Genomic DNA, 19169 nt, shown 5'->3' with positions numbered 1-19169 from the left:
CACCAGTTCACATTCCCACCAACAGTGTATGAGGGTTCCCTTTTCTCCACATCCTCTCCAACATTTGTTGTTTCCTGCCTTGTTAATTTTCCCCATTCTCACTGGTGTGAGGTGGTATCTCATTGTGGTTTTGATTTGTATTTCCCTGATGGCGAGTGATGCAGAGCATTTTCTCATGTGCATGTTGGCCATGTCTATGTCTTCCTCTGTGAGATTTCTGTTCATGTCTTTTGCCCATTTCATGATTGGATTGTTTGTTTCTTTGGTGTTGAGTTTAATAAGGTCTTTATAGATCTTGGAAACTAGCCCTTTATCTGATATGTCATTTGCAAATATATTCTCCAATTCTGTAGGTTGTCTTTGAGTTTTGTTGACTGTATACTTTGCTGTGCAAAAGCTTCTTATCTTGATGAAGTCCCAATAGTTCATTTTTGCTTTTGTTTCTTTTGCCTTCGTGGATGTGTCTTGCAAGAAGTTACTATGGCCGAGTTCAAAAAGGGTGTTGCCTGTGTTCTTCTCTAGGATTTTGATGGACTCTTGTCTCACATTTAGATCTTTCATCCATTTTGAGTTTATCTTTGTGTATGGTGAAAGAGAGTGGTCTAGTTTCATTCTTCTGCATGTGGATGTCCAATTTTCCCAGCACCATTTATTGAAGAGACTGTCTTTCTTCCAATGGATAGTCATTCCTCCTTTATCGAATATTAGTTGACCATAAAGTTCAGGGTCCACTTCTGGATTCTCTATTCTGTTCCACTGATCTATGTGTCTGTTTTTGTGCCAGTACCACACTGTCTTGATGACCACAGCTTTGTAGTACAACCTGAAATCTGGCATTGTGATGCCCCCAGATATGGTTTTCTTTTTTAAAATTCCCCTGGCTATTCGGGGTCTTTTCTGATTCCACACAAATCTTAAAATAATTTGTTCTAACTCTCTGAAGAAAGTCCATGGTATTTTCATAGGGATTGCATTAAATGTGTATATTGCCCTGGGTAACATTGACATTTTCACAATATTAATTCTTCCAATCCATGAGCCTGGAATATTTTTCCATCTCTTTGTGTCTTCCTCAATTTCTTTCAGAAGTGTTTTATAGTTTTGATGGTATAGATCCTTTACATCTTTGGTTAGGTTTATTCCTAGGTATCTTATGCTTTTGGGTGCAATTGTAAATGGGATTGACTCCTTAATTTCTCTTTCTTCAGTCTCATTGTTCGTGTATAGAAATGCCACTGACTTCTGGGCATTGATTTTGTATCCTGCCACGCTACCGAATTGCTGTATGAGTTCTAGCAATCTTGGGGTGGAGGCTTTTGGGTTTTCTATGTAGAATATCATGTCATCGGCGAAGAGGGAGAGTTTGACTTCTTCTTTGCCAATTTGAATGCCTTTAATGTCTTTTTGTTGTCTGATTGCTGAGGCTAGGACTTCCAGTACTATGTTGAACAGCAGTGGTGAGAGTGGACATCCCTGTCTTGTTCCTGATCTTAGGGGAAAGGCTCCCAGTGCTTCCCCATTGAGAATGATATTTGCTGTGGGCTTTTCATAGATGGCTTTTAAGATGTCAAGGAATGTTCCCTCTATCCCTACACTCTGAAGAGTTTTGATCAGGAATGGATGCTGTATTTTGTCAAATGCTTTCTCTGCATCCAATGAGAGGATCATATGGTTCTTGGTTTTTCTCTTGCTGATATGATGAATCACACTGATTGTTTTACGGGTGTTGAACCAGCCTTGTGTCCCAGGGATAAATCCTACTTGGTCATGGTGAATAATTTTTTTAATGTACTGTTGGATCCTATTGGCCAGTATCTTGTTGAGAATTTTTGCATCCATGTTCATCAGGGATATTGGTCTGTAATTCTCGTTTTTGGTGGGGTCTTGTCTGGTTTTGGAATTAAGGTGATGCTGGCCTCATAGAACGAATTTGGAAGTACTCCATCTCTTTCTATCTTTCCAAACAGCTTTAGGAGAATAGGTATGATTTCTTCTTTAAACGTTTGATAAAATTCCCCTGGGAAGCCATCTGGCCCTGGACTCTTGTGTCTTGGGAGGTTTTTGATGACTGCTTCAATTTCCTCCCTGGTTATTGGCCTGTTCAGGTTTTCTATTTCTTCCTGTTCCAGTTTTGGTAGTTTGTGGCTTTCCAGGAATGCGTCCATTTCTTCTAGATTGCCTAATTTATTGGCGTATAGCTGTTCATAATATGTTTTTAAAATCGTTTGTATTTCCTTGGTGTTGGTAGTGATCTCTCCTTTCTCATTCATGATATTGCTAATTTGAGTCTTCTCTCTCTTCTTTTTAATAAGGCTGGCTAATGGTTTATCTATCTTGTTAATTCTTTCAAAGAACCAACTCCTGGTTTTGTTGATCTGTTCCACAGTTCTTATGGTCTCGATTTCGTTGAGTTCTGCTCGAATCTTTATTAACTCCCTTCTTCTCTTGGGTGTAGGATCTATTTGCTGTTTTTTCTCTAGCTCCTTTATGTGTAAGGTTAGCTTTTGTATTTGAGTTCTTTCCAGTTTTTGAATGGATGCTTGTATTGTGATGTATTTCCCCCTTAGGACTGCTTTTGCTGCATCCCAAAGATTTTGAACGGTTGTATCTTCATTCTCATTAGTTTCCATGAATCTTTTTAATTCTTCCTTAATTTCCTGGTTGACCCTTTTATCTTTTAGCAGGGTGGTCCTTAACCTCCACGTGTTTGAGGTCCTTCCAAACTTCTTGTTGTGATTTAGTTCTAATTTCAAGGCATTATGGTCTGAGAATATGCAGGGGACAATCCCAATCTTTTGGTATCGGTTCAGACCCGATTTGTGATCCAGTATGTGGTCTATTCTGGAGAAAGTTCCATGTGCGCTTGAGAAGAATGTGTATTCAGTTGAGTTTGGATGTAAAGTTCTGTAGATATCTGTGAAATCCATCTGGTCCAGTGTATCATTTAAAGCTCTCGTTTCTTTGGAGATGTTGTGCTTAGAAGACCTATCGAGTATAGAAAGAGCTAGATTGAAGTCACCAAGTATAAGTGTATTATTATCTAAGTATTTCTTCACTTTGGTTAATAATTGATTGATATATTTGGCAGCTCCCACATTCGGGGCATATATATTGAGGATTGTTAAGTCCTCTTGTTGAATAGATCCTTTAAGTATGATATAGTGTCCCTCTTCATCTCTCACTACAGTTTTTGGGGTAAATTTTAGTTTATCTGATATAAGGATGGCTACCCCTGCTTTCTTTGGAGGACCATTCGAATGGTAAATGGTTCTCCAACCTTTTATTTTCAGGCTGTAGGTGTCCTTCTGTCTAAAATGAGTCTCTTGTAGACAGCAAATAGATGGGTCCTGCTTTTTTATCCAGTCTGAAACCCTGCGCCTTTTGATGGGGTGATTAAGCCCGTTCACGTTCAAAGTTAGTATTGAGAGATATGAGTTTAGTGTCATCATGATATCTATTCAGTCCTTGTTTTGTGGATTGTTGCACTGAACTTCTTCTTAAAGGGGAATTAAGAGTCCCCCTTAAAATTTCTTGCAGAGCTGGTTTGGAGGTCACATATTCTTTCAGTTCCTGCCTGTCTTGGAAGCTCTTTACCTCTCCTTCCATTTTTAATGAGAGCCTTGCTGGATAAAGTATTCTTGGTTGCATGTTCTTCTCATTTAGGACCCTGAATATATCCTGCCAGCCCTTTCTGGCCTGTCAGGTCTCTGTGGAGAGGTCTGCTGTTACCCTAATACTCCTCCCCATAAAAGTCAGGGATTTCTTGTCTCTTGTTGCTTTAAGGATCTTCTCTTTATCTTTGGAATTTGCAAGCTTCACTATTAGATGTCGAGGTGTTGAACGGTTTTTATTGATTTTAGGTGGGGATCTCTCTATTTCCTGGATCTGAATGCCTGTTTCCCTTCCCTGATTAGGAAAGTTTTCAGCTAGGATTTGTTCAAATACATATTCTGGCCCTCTGTCCCTCTCGGCACCCTTGGGAACCCCAATTAAACGTAGGTTTTTTTCCTCAAACTGTCGTTTATTTCCCTTAATCTGTCTTTATGGTCTTTTAATTGTCTGTCTCTTTTTTCCTCAGTTTCCCTCTTTGCCATCGACTTGTCTTCTATGTCACTCACTCGTTCTTCCACCTCGTTAACCCTCATCGTTAGGACTTCTAGTTTGGATTGCATCTCATTCAATTGATTTTTAATATCTGCCTGATTGGATCCAAATTCTGCAGTCATGAAGTCTCTTGAGTCCTTTAAGCTTTTTTCTAGAGCCACCAGTAGCTGTATAATAGTGCTTCTGAATTGGCTTTCTGACATTGAATTGTAATCCAGATTTTGTAGCTCTGTGGGAGAGAGGACTGTTTCTGATTCTTTCTTTTGAGGTGAGGTTTTCCTTCTAGTCATTTTGCTCAGTGCAGTGTGGCCAAAAACAAGTTGTATTGGGAAAAGAAGAGAAAGAGAGAGACGGAAAGAAAATAGAAAAAAGGAAGAAAGAAAGGAAAAAAAAAGAAAAAGAAAGAAAAGGGACAAAAAGGGTGGGGTAAGCAATCAGAAATCAAAAAGAAAAAAAAAAAACACGGGGGAGTGTCTTCTGATTCTGTGTACTTTAAGTCCCTTGACTTCCCCTGGAACTTGTCCATACAGGTGTTCTTCTGGGGGAGGGGCTTGTTGTGCTGATTTTCAGGTGTTAGCACTTGGGGGAGCTGCTCTGCCCCTGCCTGGTGCAGGGCTCAGTGGGGGTTGTTCACCCTGTGAGGCCCCAGGAGGAACAGCCCCAGTGGCAGGGCCAGCTCTGCAGCCCTGGAGTCAGCCCCCGCAGTAACCACAGAGCTCTCCGTCTGCAGGGCCTGGAGGCTCCGGGCGGGGCCCCTGCTCTGCTCAGCTCGGGGCAGGAGCGTCCTCGCCGTCCTGGGCCCTCCCGGCCTCTGCCTGTCCCGGGGGGAGGCCGGATCCTGGGCTGTGTCCCGGCGCCCTGTGCTCCGGGGCCTGAGCTGTTGGATTCGCGCTCCCGGGCCGCGCAACCCCCTCCGTGGAGCCGCCGCCCGAGCCCCGGCAGCTGCTCCGGGAGCCACGCAGCCCCCTCTGCACGGAGCCTCTTCCTCCGCCCGAGCACCCCCCCGAGCTGCTCCTACCCGCAGCCCCCTCCGCGGAGCCGCCGCCCGAGCCCCCCCCCCCCCCCCGAGCTGCTCCCGCCCGCAGCCCCTTCCGCGGAGTCGCCCCCGAGCTCCCCGAGCTGCTCCTGCCCGCAGCTCCCTCCGTGGAGCAGCCTCCGAGCTGCTCCCGCCCGCAGCCCCCTCCGTGGAGCAGCCCCCGATCGCCCCGAGCTGTTCCCGTCTGCAGCCCCCTCCGCGGAGCCTCTTCCTCCACCCGAGCCCTCCCAGCTGCTCCTGCCCCGCAGCCCCCTCCGCGGAGCCGCCCCCGAGCCCCCCGAGCTGCCCCCGCCCCGCAGCCCCCTCCGCGGAGCCGCCCCCGAGCCCCCCAAGCCCCCCCGAGCTGCTCCCGCCCCGCAGCCCCCTCCGCGGAGCTGCCCTCGAGCCCCCCAGCTGCTCCCGCCCGCAGCCCCCTCCGCGGAGCCGCCCCCGAGCCCCCCGAGCTGCTCCGGGTCCCACGTGCGCGCTGCAGCCCTTAGGGAGCTCGGCGCACTCTCCCGGGGCGCAGGTGTCTGTTAGTGTCCCCGGGAGCCTGAGGGCATCCCCGCCCTCCCGGGTCCTGCTCCACCTCCCTGGAGCCCCTTTCCGCCCGGGAAGGTTGGTGCAGCTCCTGCTCCTCCGGGACGGGGCTCTCCTGTCCTGGGGACACTCGCCCCGGCCTCAGCCCGGCTCCTCGGGGCCCCTCCCCCTTGGAGGCCTTTGTTTCTTTACTTCTTTTTTCCCCGTCTTCCTACCTCGATAGAAGCGTGAACTCTTCTCCCTGTAGCATTCCAGCTGGTCTCTCTTTAAATCTAAGGCCGAATTCGTAGATTTTCAGGATGAGTTGAAGGTCATCTAGGCAATCTGGTGGGGACAGGTGATTTGGGGACCCTCCTCTTCCGCTGTCTTGCCCCTCCTCCTTTTTCTCAGTTTTCTTATGATACAGTTGACATACATCCCCACGTGAGTTTAAGGTGTCAGCACAAGGGCTTGACTTACATATATTATGAAACAATTACTGCAATAGGCTTAGTTAGCAGCCATCATCTCATACAGGTAGAATGAAAAGAAAGAGCAAAAAAGAGGGGAAAACCTCTGTGCATTTAAAGTTGAACGCAAGCATGGGTGGCACAGAGGCTAGATGGACTCTCCTTGCAAGATCTGAGCTCTGCAGCCACAGTGGACAGGCTCAGAGCTTTCAGGGTTAGTCAAGGGCTGAATGTTGTTTTTGGTGGAATGCCCTGTCCCCCCTAGGAGCTGCTTCTCTTCAGCATGCTGTGTGCTCTTCACTGCAATACTGCAACAACAGCTTTCTACTCTAGCTTGTCACTGAACACCATTGACTGGATAGGGAGTTTCATAGGAATGAATCAACCACGGTTTATTTGCTTATTGTCAAAGGCTTTTCTCCTTTTTTATTTTTTTTTTTAAAGTCTTGAACATGATCTGTAATGGCTGTGTGTATTTACACGAGTACATGTGTATATTCATCGGTGTATTTCTGGATGACTCACACTGAAATAGTTTTTTGTTTGTCTTGTCTTAACCAAGATCCATTACGCAAAAAAGAAAGCTAAAATTGTATTTAAAGAAGCTATTTCTGTTTTTGAGCTTATTCATTTGTATAACTATGACTAAGCTGCTGACTCAGAAGACTTCATGCTTAAATGATCTTATAGAAAGACTTATACTTTTTAATTTTAATGGTTTTAGCTGTCAAGTTCACTGATTTTTAAGATTGCATGGTAATACCATTTACATAATATTTTTCCAAAAAAATTTATATATACAAACATACATGTTTATTATATGTATGTTTATATATATGTATATATATTTATATGTAAGAATTAAGAATTTGTTGGTTGTCAGGGAGAAAAGATTTTCCAAATGGTATTTCCAAGTTTGTTTGTTTGTTTGTTTGTTTGTTTATTTATTTGAGAGAGAGCATGCAGGGGGCGGGGTAGAAGCAGACTCCTTGCTGAGCAGGGAGCTGACAAGGGCTCTATCCCAGGACCCTGGGATCATGACCTGAGCTGAAGGCAGACACTTAATTGACTGAGCCACCCAGGTGCTCCCCAAATGGTATTTTCATTTCTACTTTTCAGATTAGCCAATGAAACAAGACAAAATACAATTCAGAAATTATGATCATATAATTAATTTGACTAACTGGATACACTTATTCACAATGTATCCTTACTGTCTTCAGTACCATTCCGAAGGAAGAAAAGTCCCTCCTTGTATTTTCTTTGATCTTAATCTTTTTCTCTCTCATTTCTGCTGGATTTATTTTTTCCCAAAGTAATAGGTCCTGTTTTTTTCATACCTTCAAATTCTTTTGCTTTACCTGTTCATTCCTCTCTATATACACAGATTTCAGCTACCTTTTCAGCAAACAATTAAATTCTCCTTCCTTGATCTTACACTAAATCAACTCTCTCTTTTTCATTACAGAACTTTGCAAAGATCTATACTACTTTCACTAATGTCATTTCACCCACTGGTTTCTGACCCCATCAGATTCATTGCCTTTTCAAGAGTTACCTATAACCTTTGACTTAATGCAACTATGAAATGTGATAATCTCAAATAAGTATTAACTTTGCTTATTACTGAAGTCATTTATTATTCAAAGCAACTAAATTCAGAAAGTAGCATGTCTTAAATATTCTAGACATTGGTGCTATAGAGTAAAGGATACCGCTCATAGTCTCAAGGAACTCAGTGTTCAGTGAGGGTGGTGGACATGAAAACCATAAAATGTACAGCAACAACTCATAAAGGTTTATTTTCTTGACAGAGGCATGATACTTATGATATGCTGATCAAGAATGTTATCTAGGAACATGAACATTTTCTAACTTAAAGAATCCCATGATTTATTGGAACGTGAGAAGAAATTTGTTAAACCAGAGAATGATATTGCTTACAAAAATTGATTTAGATGTTAATCATGAATTTTCAATTCAGTAACTGTTTAACAAAAGCAAATAAAGAACATCACACTTTATAAAAATTAAGGCAATTTGTTTAATTCCCCAAATAACTGTTTTTTTATATACTATGGAAATGCATAGGTTATACATTCTAGAATTCTCTCATATTTTATTAAAACCTGGTTATTATCTTTTAACCACTTAAATACATATGACACATGATCTAGAATTCTGTAACATTTAATGTAGATGTGTTTGTATAGAGATATAAATTGATAATACACAGTCTCTTAGGTAAAGTAATATATGTCATTTTGAGAAGAAATTAGTTGATTACTCATTTTCCAAATTTTTTATGACCTGTGATAAACTCTGAATATTTTAGGGAGAGAAATTTTACAAACCTATAGAGGAAGGATAACCTAGAATTCTTATGAAGACAGTTTAAGTAAGATCCTACATTGAAGCCACTGAATAATGGTTTCAGACTGATATATCCTTAAAGAACTGGAATTTAACTTAATCATTTTAATTTTTAATTTTTTCCTTAATCACTTTTTAATCTGTGTAACACATCATGGTAAAAAAGAAGCATCCATGAAGCACCAAGTACCTGCTGGGGCTAAGTGTTCTAGTCTGAATAATGTGGCCACAAGTAGTTTTCTTTTCTTTTCAGATTTTATCTATTCTAGTGAGAGAGAGAGAGAGAGAGAGAGAGAACATGAGTGGCAAGTGGGTGGGGAGGGAGAGGGAGAAGCAGACTCTCCACAGAATACAAAGCCCAATGGGGGGCTCCATCTCATCACCCTGAGTTCATGACCTGCAATGAAACCAAGAGTCCAATGTTTAATCAACTGAGCCACCGAGGTGCCCCAAACAGTTTCTTTTTATAATTCACCAAAAATTTTCATGTGTTTTGGCTTCCATGGAAACAACTGACTCAATGTTAGCCAACAGACATTTCCTGTATAGTTAGATATCCAGAGCCCACAGCCTATGAAGTGACTTAGTTTGAGAACTAGTTATATGGGATGGTAACTACAATGACATTCATTCATATCCCCTTTTGATTTTAGGAGAGAGGAGTAGAATGAGGGACTGTATTACAGAATCAGGGATCATATTATAGTAGGGTCAAAAACAAGAAAGAAACTTGGTCATAATTACCAAGGGAAATGAATAGAGTGGAAATGAATAGAGTGGGAGGAAGTAAAGTTGGCTTGTAAAGGATGGCATGCAGGTGTCCAGTGTTTTTTTTTGGATCACAAGGGTAGTCATAGTAACTGGAATGGTTTCAACTGTTGTTTCACTTCTTCAAGGCACAAAAAGATGCCGGGGTGTTCTTAATTTGTTGTGTTTAGATAATAAATGCTAAACAGTTTATCTGGCCGTGTCCTGTTCCTTACTACTTGAAAATGCTCAATGCAATATTTGTGCATTATTAGAATTGAATGGATGCTTTACTGCTGTCTCACACATTGGAACAGCAGGCCATCTTACACCATATTATTAACATATAGCTTTATGCTTTTTCCAGTACTTTTCCATCAGCAATGATTGTACTTTTGCCAAATAATATGCATAATACTACATACTGTTGGTTAAAATTCTGTGCTTCCTTATGTATGCTGGTAATGTAAAAATGTATTACAAAGAAGAGTAATCAATTAGAAGGATTTTTATGATACATGTTCTCTTGGGCGCCTGGGTGGCTCAGTGGTTGAGCATCTGCCTTTGGCTCAGGGCATGATCCTGGGGTCCTGGGATCGAGTCCCGTATGGGGCTCCCTGTGTGGAGCCTTCTTCTACATCTACTTTTGTCTCTGTCTCTCGGAAACAATCAATCAATTAAAAAAAAAATGTGCTCTTAAAAAAGTTATAATTTAAATGAAGACATCCCTTACTGTAATGTATTTCATATAAATTAAAATAAAATTAGGAAAGTAAATATGATTTTTACTAGATGGGGTCTAAATAATTGAAGATTACATATTTTTGTAAAACTTGTTTTTGTGCACTTAAAATTTTATGTTATCACATGAATTAATCACCAGAGACAAATTTACAGTATGTAAATTTATTTGGGAGCAGCTTTTGAAGTTTTAGCCATTATTTTGGCACTTGTTCCCCAACTCACAGAGGTAATTAGATAGTATGACTATAGAAGGGAACCTTGTATCTGAATCATCTCTTTAATGTTTTGCTTGATGTCAGAGTTTGCAATTTTGGTATCTCCTGTTATCTAGCACAGTACGTCAATCATGTTAATGTCTTAAAAATATGGACATATGGACTCTATTCTTTGAATTATTTTAGACAAACTTTTAACTTTCCCATGTGATGTGCTCCTATGCCCATCAGTCTTTGTTAATATTCTTTAGAGGAAAAATGCATTTTTCAATTTGGCAAGGCACGCATTGGTTTTTGCTTTTCACATCTAATTGTGTCCCAGTGATTGAGACAGTCATAGAAATTCAAATTAAAATGGAATAATTCACTCAATCACTCAGAGACCTTTGATTGCATAGAGCTGATACCCATTCATGGTGTTAAAGTTTGACTAGAGGTCTAACATAAGGTATCCTACATTACTGTTTTAGATTAATTAAATTTAATTATTAACCTAACTCAGGGATATGAGCACATTATTGTTCCTAGATAGAGCTTTCACCATTAAATATTACTAGGAAAGCTGACATTTCTCTTCATGATTGATTCATGAGAGACACAGGGGGCAGAGACACAGGCAGAGGGAGAAGCAGGCTCCACGCAGGGAACCTGATGTGGGACTCGACCCCAGGTCTCCAGGATCACGCCCTGGGCTGAAGGCGGCATAAACTGCTGGGCCACCAGGGCTGCCCTCTCTTCATGATTGTTAATAGAACATATGATTTCTTTCATCAACTTTTCAGTTATATTTTTATACTTCAAAATGATAATTCTGCTCTTGAAATTTGAGTTAACACCTTAAGTATTCTTATGCTCATTTTTTTTTTTTAAAGCATGGTTTTAGAACTCTCTTGAAGAAACTGCTACATACAAAATCTTTGGCAGGTAAATGTCACATAAAGCATTTCTGACATTGTAGTTTTGAAAAATCATAAAAATATCTTTGAAGTAGAAACGAGGGGGAAAGTCAGTAAGAGAAATATATAAAAAAGAAGAAAAACTGAACAAATAGGAGGGAGAAAATATATATATAAGATCATATAATGCTTTTTAAAAGTTTACATTTTATTAATTTTTAATTTTTTGTTATTATTTTAAAGATTTTATTTATTTATTCATGAGAGATAAAGAGAGAGAGAGAGAGAGGCAGAGACACAGGCAGAGGGAGAAGCAGGCTCCTGGAGGGGAGCCCAATGTGGGACTCAATCCTGGGACTCCGGGACCATGCCCTGAGCTGAAGGCAGATGCTCAACCGCTGCCACCCAGGTGTCCCCGATTTTTTTTTTTAAGATTTTATTTATTTATTCATGAGACACACACACACACACACACACACACACACACACACACACACAGGCAGAGACACTGGCAGAAGGAGAAGCAGGCTCCATGCAGGGAGTCTGACGTGGGCCTTGATCCTGGGTCTCCAGGATCAGGCTCTGGGCTGAAGGCGGCGCTAAACCACTAGCCACCCGGGCTGCCCCTAATTTTTAATTTAAAGGAAAAAGTTTTATGTTTAAAAATGGAATGGAAAATAAATTTTAGAAATAGATACAATATATAGCTCAATTAGAAGAAAATTAATTGCAGGATTTAAAGTGATGACATCAAATGGAAACAAATTCATTTATTTATAAACTTCTGAGATTTTGTGGTCTTGGTCTTAAGCAGCAAAATTAATCATACGAATGAATGTACATTCATATTTAGACTATGAAAGACCATTTGGAGTTTTCAATCTAAAAAATAAAACATACAGTTTCAGGGCATATGAGTGGCTCAAACAGCAGCATCTAATTCTTGACTTCAGATCAGGTCTTGATCTCAGAATCATGAATTCAAGTCCTGCATTGGGCTCGAAAAACAATTTTGATCATTCTAAAAATTTTTGACTGTGCACACTGAATCATAAATGAGAATGCAGATTGCTTTGTTATATAACAGAAATGCTATTAACCACAGCAAAATAATCATTAAATCTTAGGAAAGAAATAGTCAGTAGAAATTTTTGTTCCCTGTTGGCCATTGTACATTATAATACAATTGAAAGCTAAACAAAACAACTTGAGGAATATGTGTGATAAGAAATAACATCTCATGAAATCTAAACAGCAATGCTAGAACTGCCCCAAATCTCCATTTTACCAAATGAAATCCAGAGGAATGGCTGAAAGTTAATTCTTTAAATTCAAGGACAGATTGATATATAATATGGTTAATTATATTTAATATGGTTCTATCACTAAAAGGTATAAAAGAAAGAAGTGTGATTTATTTTTGTATCAGTCAGGGTCTCAGGAGGTAAAATAGGTAATTTATTTAAATAGAGTTTGGGATGCTTGGATGGCTCAGTGGTTGAGTGCCTACCTTCAGCCCAGGGTGTGATTCTCAGGATCCAGTCCCACATCAGGCTCCCTGCAGCGAGCCTGCTTCTCCCTCTGGCTGTATCTCTGCCTCTCTCTCTCTCTCTCTCTGTGTCTCTCATGAAAAAATAAATAAAATCTTAAAAAAAAGAAATAGAGAAAATAAAGAGGAGAGTAAATTTTCATTTTTTAGAGGGTTTATTTATTTATTCATGAGAGACACAGAGAGAGAGGCAGGCTTCCTGCAGGGAGCCCGATGCAAGACTTGATTCCAGATCCCAGGATCACACCCTGAGCCAAAGGCAGACACTCAACTGCTGAGCCACCCAGGTGTCCCGAGAGTAAGTTTTCAGATAATTATTGTGTATTTTAAACTAGAAATGAAACTAGACCCATTAAAGTTGTATGCAAGTACCATTTTAATATTTTACATCAAGGAGGGGGCTTAAATTGGGGATTTTAAAAATAAAATAGCATCCGTATAGGCAGAAAGGAGCAAGTGTGTTAGCACAATTTGATCTAATATTAGATATAAAATTATTATCAGTAATAATTAATAATTATTCTTTGTAACAACAACTAAGTCCATTATATTCTAATCATGAATGACTCTTCTTATAATACATAATTTTATGTTATGGCCAATGGCTGCCTATGAGACAAAAAGTAATTAGTTGATGGTAATGCTTGGACCAAGAAATGAGTAAAATACATAATTGTTAAAATTGAAAACATGATTTGGTTCAGCTACTGGAATTTTTATTTAATTAGTACACTCATCAGTGAGTTTTATGAAAATATATCTAAGTGTAGAATTAACAATAGCATCTTCTTTTTCCTATAGACTTCCTCAACACACTACTTTCCCACCATTTATTTCCACTTTTACTAAAATAAATATGATGGGTATGTTTTTGCATAACTTTCACTGAACAACTATAAGAAATAAGTTAGCATGTTGTATAGTACTTGTAGGGTTGGATGTTCTATGGATGTGGCTATAAGGAATCATTCACAATATATTGGTAGATAACAGATTTAGGTAAGTCTTAATAATTATTTTTCATTTTTATTCTAGCTGGAAACACTTTTGTACTTGTTAAGCCAATTGTCAATATTTATAGAAAGAAAGAGTGTTATTTTAATTTTTGTTTTTGCAACATTGAAAAGAATATGACCAGTGACCCATTTCAGGCCAACCATGCACAAACATTGCACTAATGGTTAAAAGTATAATAGAAACATTAAGTCTTAAGGCATGACCCCACAATCTTCAGATCACTTAACATTCTGAGTGAGTCACTTAACATTAAACTTCAACTTTTCTCCAGTTTTTCACATAGGACATTTGTTTTCTGTTTAGTAATTATGCTGTCTGAAGTGTTTACTAGGCATTTTGCTCAATTAGTTTCATTTTTACAACTTCAATTGCACTAAATTAACAGATTTAGCTTTGAAGATATGTATTTGACATTATAATTTCTACATTTATAAATTCATGGTATGATTTTTTTACACCCCTGAAAAAGCCCCACAAAAGTGAAATATAAATTATATGGTTTATTCTTCACCAGAGTATTATTTTCAAAAGTCAAGTTGCAAATAAAATCTAAATGCTGAGAAACAATATACTGAAATACTCAATTGCTGAATTTAGATGTGAATAAGATTTAAAAATCAAAAGTGTCATAGTGTAATTAAAATTACACAGAGACCAGCTTTACTCTTTTACGTTTACTAACATTTTTATTATCCATATTTAATTTGTTGAATCTAATTGTGGTAAAATACAAAGTAAGATACAAATTGCTGTATTTTGCAACCCGTACTATAAAGAAGGAAACACAATGCTTTCTAAACTTCTTCAGGTTCTAGAAAAGGCACATTCCACATCTAGTTAATACTTCTTGTATGTGGGGAAAATAGAAGATTCATATTTGAGGAGAGCCTGGCACAGGAAAGAGCAGTTAAACAATGGAAATAGGGAGTAGCGTATATGGAACTCACTACTTCCTTGCCTGATTGTGAATGGACATAAATAGTAAACTTTCCCTGAAAGGAGCATATTAACCAGTGGCTTAGATATCCTCAGAAACAAGGGCATAACTAACTCTGGCAGGTAAGTCAAGAAATGGAGAGGCAAAAGCTCAGAATTAGGGGAACTCAGATGGATAATGCAGGAGGGAGATGATGTGTATTAGCTGCAGCTTGAGACCATTGGCAGTCATGAGGGCTTTATGTCGTTCCACGAACTTCCATTTTCCAAGTTCTTCTCAAGAAGGGAGAATCACAAGAGTTGCTACCGAATGTGTATGAAGGTGGGGATTTGGACAGCACAAGATGTGGTCTGTAGCACCCATGGAGTGCAGCTCTCAGACTCCAATTACACATATGTTAAGCTGCTTGATATTGTCCTACAATTTATTGGGCCTCCCTTTTTCTCAGTATTATTTTTCTCTAGTTTTTTTCAGAATTAATTTCCCTCTCTCTTTCTCTGTCTCCAATTTCACATTTATGTTTCTTAAGCTATCCACATTTACATCTCTTAAGACCTTTAAATGTATTTTATATTTCACATATTATTTTTTTATTTCCATATTTATTTGACTTTCCATAATTTTTATTTCCATAATACTTATTTCTATTTTTGTCTGCTAAAAGTTACCAGTTGTTCCATCATTATGACCATCTTTTGCTTTAAATCCCTAAACATTCACATTTTAATTGTTTTAAAGCCCTGCCTGATAATCTCCTCACAAGGGTTATCTTCTGTTATTCTTTTGATTTCTGTAATTTTCTATTATTTCTATTATTGATTTCTATTATTTTCTTTTGAATGTGGGTCATATTTTCCTGTTGCTTCTAATGTCTAGAAATTTTCCATTGTTTGTGTAGTGTGTATGAAGGTTATTAAGACTCCAGATTCTGCTATCTTCTACATAGTTCTATTTATTTTGGCAGTTAATGTGACTCGGCTCAAATTCTGAACATTCTGCCTATGTTGAGCAGCAGGTAAAAATCTCAACTCAGGCTTTTTATCCTTTCATCAATTACTTTCAGGTTGTAGATTTACTCTATGGAGGTATATACTTCAGGAATTGGCCAGGGATTTGGATATAGTTTAAAAACCGATTCTGTGGTTCTTTTTACTGTGGCCACCTTTCTCTGGAAATTATTCCCCTTAGTTTGCTTGCAATTCCAAGCTCTGTTATGCTATCTGGCTCTTCAAGCCATTAAATCTTCCTTGTGAGTGGTTCCATAGTGTGTAGTTTAGAGTATATTCCAGTGAAAAGCTGCACAAACTTCAATCTTACACAGTGCAGTTTTCTTGCTTAAATGGTCAAATTTACTAACATTTCTACCTGCATTCATCATTGTCCAGCACCATGAATTTGTTTTTTCCTGGAAACTATAATCAATATCTGCAGGAAGGTAAGTCCAATGCAAGCTATTTTGCCATTATGGTCAGCAAAATGAGTCTGTTCATACCAAGGCAATTGATAACATCTTTGCTCTTAGAGCTATCATTTTATTGTTTTCTATTTATTTCACTTGTTACTTCCCTCCTTATATTTTACTGGAAAATCAAATAATCTTTCATTAACATTATCATTGTATTTTTCTTTTTATTATAATCACAAATCATTCATTATCTTGATATATTTTAGTGGTAATTCTAAAGATTGCCTTGTGCATGCATTACTTATTAAAGTCTAACATAAATCAATAATTTTACCACCTCATAAACAGTGTCAGGACTTTGTAACTCTAATTCACTTTCACTACCACCTAATTTTTGTGTTAATATTCCTATGTATTTAATTGTTCATATGTTTTATATCAAAAATAATTTGTGAGCTTACTATATACGGTTTATATGCACATATGTTACCCCACATATTTTCTCTTTCCATTCCTCTTTATTCCTTTTATATCTATGTGCTTCAGTTAGCATAATTTTTTTCTTTTTCTTTTGTCTAAAGAGAGACAGTGTGTGTGTCGGGGGGTGCAGGGAGGGGGAGAGGGAGAGGAAGAGAGAGAATCTCAAGCAGGTGCCACTCCCAGCACCAACTCTAAAGCAGGGATCAATCTCATGACCCTGAGATCATGACCTGAGCCCAAATCAAGAATCAGACTCTAAACTAACTGAGCCACCCAGTCACCCAGCATCAGTTCTTTTTGCTTGAAACTTTCCTGTGAGTATTACTATTAATTTCCTCAGTCTTTTTTGTCAGAAAATATCTAATGTTCTTGTCATTTTCCAGCTTGTTTTCACTAAACATAGGTCCTTAGTTTATAATTAAAAGATGTATTCCACGGTCCTTTAACTTACATCATTTGTGTTAAGAAGCCTACTATAAATGTTATGGTGCTTCCTTGGAGGCAATGTGCAATGTGTCTTCTTTTCTGTAGCTGCTTTTATATATTTTTTGCTTTTTATCTTTCTCAGTTTAAATACCATGTACCCAAATGTGTGCTAATATGGCTTATTGTCAGATTTCCTTAACTCTTCTCTTTTAGAGCTGCAATTACACAGATAATCAATATTTTAACTGTTTTTCATTTTTGAAAAAATTATGTTATTTCTTTGTATTTTAGTCTTTTTTAAATCTCTTCTTCATCTAAATATTTTCTATTGACCTGTCTTTCAGTTAACTATGCTCTCTTCTACTGTGTCTAATTTTCATTTAACCTATCAAATTTTTAATTTATGGTATTTTAAAATTATATAATTTCCATTTTATTCTTAATTTGTTGCCTCCAGTTCTGGTGAGATACTTCCCAACCTAATTTATATCCTCCTTTTTTTTTTTTTTTTTTTTTTTTTTTTTTGCTATTTTGATGAGGAAAATCAGAGTTAAATGTAATTTTTACTATGATAACCCCAATATCAGGATCATTTATATTCTTTATTACCACTATTTTTTAAAATTACTTCCTGGCTTTAAATATTTCTTCAATTCCTTGGCATAACTGTGAATTAATAACTACATACTGTTTAATAAATAATAAATAATTTAGAAGTGGTCGGTAACATTACTTTTCCTTTTCACTAGGGAGATAGAATTGAGCTGTATCCCCTTAATCTAATCAAGAGTCCAAAAACTCCAACTTGCATTACAGTTTGATAAAGATTTGTCCACTTGTAGTTTACCCCTTACCCCCCATTCTATAATGTGTAGCCTTCCAAGGATATCCAGACACTAGGGAAGTCACATTGGCCACTCTACCATTCCCCCTGTTCTCCTGAGTACTATGAGGCTGCTTGAAACTTTATCCTGCCCTTCTGAATGATTTGCTCAGCTTCTGTTTAAACTGCTTTCTTTCCAGGTTTATAAATCATCATTTTGTCACAGTTAAGCCAGCAGAGAGATTGATTCTCTGATATTTAACTCCTTATTTAACATTCATGTCTCCGGTTTTATATTCTCAGGCTCAAAAAATATAATTTCTGCCAGTTTTTCTGGTGTTTAATAGTCAAAATTACCCGAGTTGTTTGCTGCATCTCAGCCTCTTGACCTCAGCCCAGAATCAGCAAATACCAAAAGAATACAGCCACTTCAGAATGTTGGGTTACCTCTCTGTGCAGTTCAGTCATCTGCATGATTTTCTCATTGGAAATTCTAGTCTTTCTTCTCTTTTTTCTTTCTTTCTTTCTTTCTTTCTTTCTTTCTTTCTTTCTTTCTTTCTTTCTTTCTTTCTTTTCTTCTTTCTTTCCTTCCTTCCTTCCTTCCTTCCTTCCTTCCTTCCTTCCTTCCTTCCTTCCTTCCTTCCTTCCTTCCTTCAAAAATATATTTATTTATTCATGAGAGAGAGAGAGAGAGAGAGGCAGAGACACAGGCAGAGGGAGAAGCAGGCTCCATGCAGGGAGCCTGACATGGGACTCGATCCCAGGTCTCCAGGATCATGCCCTGGGTTGAAGACAGTGCTAAACCACTGAGCCACTCGGGCTGCCATCTATCTATCTATCTATCTATCTATCTATCTATCTATCTATCTATCTAATCTATCTATCTTTCCTTCCTTCCTTCCTTCCTTCCTTCCTTCCTTCCTTCCTTCCTTCCTTCCTTCCTTCCTTCCTTCCTTCCTCCTCTTCTCTTCTCTTCTCTTCTCTTCTCTTCTCTTCTCTTCTCTTCTCTTCTCTCTCTTCTCTTCTCTTCTCTTCTCTTCTCTTCTCTTCTCTTCTCTTCTCTTCTTTTCTCTTCTCCTCTCTTCTTTTCTCTTCTCTCTTTTCTCTTTTCTCTTTTCTTTCTTGTTGTCCACTAAGGAAGTCTTCATCATAGACTTGAGCTTTGGTATCCTATCTTAAAAATAACAAAACAATAAATATATTTCAAAATATCTTCTCAAGCTAAGAGTATATTATGGTACTTTACAAACATGAAGTGAACACATTAAACAGCTGATAAGTTTTTGTTAAATTACATTATGCAAATCCACCTTCACTATTTTATAAAGTACATGGTTTCTTAAAGCTATAAAAGCATGTGTGTTCCTTTAAAGGTTTTATTATTGCCATGCATTAGATCTCCATGTATTGTACTTCTTTTAAGGAATTTTTCATTGCCCTTGGTCATAC

Source organism: Canis aureus, chromosome 36 (assembly GCF_053574225.1).
Source record: "Canis aureus isolate CA01 chromosome 36, VMU_Caureus_v.1.0, whole genome shotgun sequence".
Lineage (NCBI taxonomy): Eukaryota > Metazoa > Chordata > Mammalia > Carnivora > Canidae > Canis > Canis aureus.
The sequence above is the reverse complement of the archived record's forward strand: the minus strand, read 5'-3'. Positions refer to the sequence as shown.